The sequence below is a fragment of the Peromyscus leucopus genome, chromosome 7 (assembly GCF_004664715.2).
Source record: "Peromyscus leucopus breed LL Stock chromosome 7, UCI_PerLeu_2.1, whole genome shotgun sequence".
Lineage (NCBI taxonomy): Eukaryota > Metazoa > Chordata > Mammalia > Rodentia > Cricetidae > Peromyscus > Peromyscus leucopus.
Genome location: NC_051069.1, coordinates 35,138,611 through 35,143,529, shown reverse-complemented (window position 1 = coordinate 35,143,529; position 4,919 = coordinate 35,138,611). Strand labels below are relative to the sequence as shown.

Sequence of the window (4,919 nt, the reverse complement as noted above, 5' to 3'; positions counted from 1 at the left end):
CCACAAAAGAATAAAACCTTTTAATGGCTCCCAATGCCATTACAAAAAGAACAGGACATAGATTTTGGCAGTTCAAACCTTATTATTGTACACTTTTACAAATGTTCCTCTTATCTCTGTCTATGCAACTATTGTGTGGAAAAAGATATGGGGTAATCTCAGTATTATTCAGAAAAGCAGGGTGATATTCATGGATGAGAACTATGACTTTTTCTTTTTCTTTTTTCTTGTCTTAGTAACTCCAATCTGGAATTACCTTGAAGGCCTCTGGGTATTGTCTGTGGCTGTACATTCTTTATGGATATCATTGCTCTCCACCTTCTTGTGTATATTTAAGAGCACTGACATCTTAAACTTCTTTGTGAGCAATATCCCGTGTATATATTCTTAGAGAACTGCAAAGGATGATCATTTATTCATGCGTCTATACATTTTTATAGACACCCCTGGCCTATATCAAGTTTAATTGTTTTAAGTGCATCAGAAGTAGCTGTGAGTAAAACAGATAAAATTCCTTTGACATCACAGACTTTGATGAAGAAATATGTGTGATATGTATGAAAGAAGATATTATCAACAGGTACATAGGATTTTGTCTACTGATGCAAAGTATAGTGAACCCATTAATAATTGGACAGGTTTTCTTGGTTTTCTATTTGGAAAGTGCCCAAGTTAACAGGGAAAAATGTGAGTAAATCTGGAACACAGGTGGTATGAAGGAAGAATGGAGAATAATGGAGCAGGAGGATTGAGTTGGACAAGATACGGGAGGGCAATATAGACGGAGGAGTTTGAGGAGAGATAACTAACATTGAGATCTTTGAGAAAGTCATTTGTAATCCTACTACTGTATAAGCTTCTAAAGATATATTTATGTATAAAGATGGTTTAAATGGTGTTTCTCTAAAATTGGGAGACAGTCTTCCTCCTAGACATCATGGGCTATCAAAGAAAAACTGAGATTCATTAATGAGCTATATTTTTGGAGTTGTTTGCCACTTGTGTTCCTTAGAACCTCCTGATATTACAGGCTAATGCCACTGCTCTTGATTATGCCAATTACATGATGGTGAGATTTGATGGCTGAGATACCATATATTCAAGTCATAACATGGGGAAAATAAAGCTTGTATCTGCCTAGAAGCTCCATCACTATTTTCTAGCTTCTATAGAGCTTAAAGTCCAGGGAGGCTATCACAGGGAAATTGTAATAATCAATTACACATAGCTGTGAATCCTGAGAGATACAATAATTGCTGACCTGGCAGAAAACACCCTCTAGTGCTATATTGGTTGTGGGAGCCGGTTTTCGGGTTCCTCATGGCTTTACCCAGCAGGTCTGTATAGAAGATGATTAGGGCCACAGGCCTGAGTACAGGTATCTGAAATGGTCTGCACTTGGCTGTGCCAGGGATGGGGTGGGGAATATGGGGGAGGTGAGGGGGGGTTGGTCTTTTGCTCTACCCCTTGGTGTCTCTATAAATTTCCTGGGACAGGGACAGTTGGGCCCGTTGGAATAGGTTCCAGGCCCTCTTGAGGCTATCCTTTATTTTCTATCTGTTTATCTTCACAATATAAATCCTTCTATCTAATATTTCCTGCTGCTCACACTCAAGAAAACTCTGGGGGTACTGTGGGGTTGGTGGGTAAATGCCTCCACAATTGGTACAAGTCTTGTGGGAGAAAACATTGAGTTTTTTTTTTTTTTTTTGATTTTAGACTTGTCCCACAGACAGAACTCATTCCTAGTGTAATTCATGGGGCAAACTAACAGAGACTAGATACGTTTTAGGTTCCAGGGAAGTACTGATTTTCTATTTGGATATAGAATTATACTGACTTCTAATAAATTTCTATTATACGTGTACCCATAGATTAGTGCATCTCCACCTTCATCAGAAATACTTCTTTCAGCAATAGTGATTAACACAGACATTCATAATGTGGAAATAGGCAGAGAATAAGAGTCTGGGAGTGCTGAATCCTATATGGGACCTCCACATCATACCCCTTCTCCCAAGCCTAAGTGGTCATAAGGGAATTAGGGGTGGAAAGATTGTAAAGCCCAGAGGTGATAGATAACTTCACTGAAGCAATGTTTTCAAGACACAGTATGATTAATTCTCAAATAAACTCACAGTGGCTGCAAAGTATGCATAACACCTGTGTAAAATCAAATATGACAAAATACATACATTGAGGGAGGATATGATCATAAAATTCCATCTCAGCTATGGTCTATTATGTAGCCACTGGGAAAAACATCATCAGTTTAAAGAATAGGGCCCCAGAGGGGATACTTATACTCACACAGAAATCCCTACATTTATATACACACTGGCAGTGCTGAGCAAACTCAGTAGGTTCAAAAAATATGGGAAAAAAGGTGAAGTTGTATGAGATTAATGGTAGGGTATTGGGGGAGGGATTTCAGAAGGATGCAGGGTGAACTTGATGAAAACACATTGTATATATGGATAAAATTTTCAAACAATAAATACAAAATGGAATTGTATACCTCCAATAAGCCAATGTCATTACTATTGAACTAGTCCCTAAGTACAACGGCAATAAAGCATGATCTCTTGGGGAAAATACCTAGGAAACATAAACTTTTCAATTTTTAATGAGGTTCCTAAGATTACAGTTTCATAAAACTCTCTTGAGTTTTAATCAGTTGGCTCTTTAGACATCAGTGGATGTTATTTAACAACCTCTTGAATAGAGAGAACAACCTTGGAAAAGTCACCACTGGAAATAATGATCAACAATCATGGCTTTTCTTAATCTCCAGAAATGATGGCTCTAACTTTGCTGTCCAAAATTAATTTCCCTTATCACTGGAAAGGCAAGTGTAGTAACAACAGAAAAGAATATATATAAATTAAAATATATATATTTGGGGCTATGAACCTTTACTGGGTTACATGCTCATCTGTGAGAGTAGAGAAGTGCCTGTGAGTTCACTTATGAGTTCCTTATGCACAAGGGTAAGTATTGAATAGGATACATGCTTGTTTTTCTTTCTCTAAATCATGCTGAGTTTTTGATGTGCCTTGTGTCTTCCTTTTTGAGATTATCATTGAACGTTAAGTGGGATGTGGTTTCCATGATAGCAGAAGCACAGAGATGTTTCAGAACCAAAAATGGTCACTGGTTCCCTAAATATTATTCCTAAGGAAATAGCCTTTCATTTGTTTATGTTTATTTCTGTACATGAACTTCCATAAAATATAGAAAGCAAAATCACAGAAAAGTGCGAACTTGACTTTATCATTCAATTTTGTTCTTAGTCCTATTTTAATGAGGTAGTTGGGGTAGGGCAGGGATTTTATTTTAATGTTATGATTTTTACTGCTCTCACAGATATGACCTAGAGAAGAATGGCCTCAGAAAATGATTCTTCAGTGAAGGAGTTCATCCTGCTGGGCTTGACACAAGAGCCAGAGCTCCAGCTGCCTCTCTTCTTCCTCTTTTTGGGAATCTATGTGGTCTCCATGGTAGGGAACCTGGGCTTGATGGTTCTGATTGTTTTGAACCCTCACCTGCACACCCCCATGTACTACTTTCTCTTCAACCTTGCCTTCATTGATTCCTGCTGCTCCTCTGTCATAAACCCTCAAATCCTGGTGAGTTTTGTGAAGCAGAACATCATCTCCCATGCTGAGTGCATGTCACAACTCTTTTTCTTCTGCTTCTTCGTTATTGATGAATGCTACATTTTGACAGCCATGGCCTATGACAGATATGCTGCCATCTGTAAACCCTTGCTTTACCAGGTGACCATGTCCCATCAGACCTGCCATTTGATGCTTGTGGGTGTGTATGTGATGGGGTTTGCAGGAGCCATGGCCCATACTGGTAGCATACTAAGTCTGACCTTCTGTGATGGCAACATCATCAATCACTATGTGTGTGACATAGTTCCTCTCCGGAAGCTCTCTTGCACAAATACTGCCACCAATGAGCTGGTGGTTTTCATTGTTGTTAGTATCAATGTAATAGTGCCCACCATGACTATCTTTATTTCTTACACCTTGATACTCTTCAACATTCTTGGCATCCATTCTGCAGAGGGTAGGTCAAAAGCCTTCAGTACCTGTGGCTCCCATGTAATAGCGGTTTCTCTTTTCTTTGGAGCCTCATCATTCATGTATCTTAAGCCGACTAGTTCATCTGTGGATGATGATAAAGTAGCTACCATTTTTTATACCATTATGGGCTCAATGCTGAATCCTTTCATCTACAGTTTAAGGAATAAGGATGTCCACATTGCACTGAGAAAAACTTTGAAGAAAAGGATATTTATCTAAGCAGAATCTGTATTTGTTCTGTAAGTAAATCTTAGGACATGTGAAGTATAGGACTGGAAGAGTTGCTAATTTGTAGAGCATTTGTTTATTTGTGTGCGGTCCTGGATTTGACCCACTGTCTTCAAAAACTTGAATGACAGTAACAATTAAAATAACATCAAAATCCTAAAAATAAAACATAACAAAAAATAGAAAAGCAAAAACCAGTGGTGAGGATAGTGTGGAATTAAAACTACTTAACATTTGCAAAATTAATTTAATTATCAAAGAAAATTCAAAACTAAAGACAGTGAAGGTTAGGGAGCATAGTTTATTCCATAATTTTCAAAAATCATATGTATCTTTTTTCAGTTTTGAAACCTGAACAACATATTTGTGCATCAATCTACCAGTATGATATACTCCAGCCTTAAAAATCACCAGGAATTAAGTATACAAAGCATTGAATGATATTATACTCAGTATGTGCCAGTGACATACTGATTTCAGTAGTCTTAGACACTGTCTCATTCATTCAGTTAATAACCCTCTGTGTCGATTTCTTTTTGAATGGCTCTTTTTAATCTCCAAATGTTCAAATATGGAGGGGAAAAGCCTTTTTCACTC

The 4,919-nt window shown here is 37.7% G+C and overlaps 1 pseudogene; it reads left to right on the top strand.

Annotated features, from left to right (window-relative positions):
* Positions 1–3,368: 3,368 nt before the first annotated feature.
* On the top strand, positions 3,369–4,313 carry LOC114684942 (annotated as a pseudogene).
* The last annotated feature ends 606 nt before the right edge of the window (positions 4,314–4,919 follow it).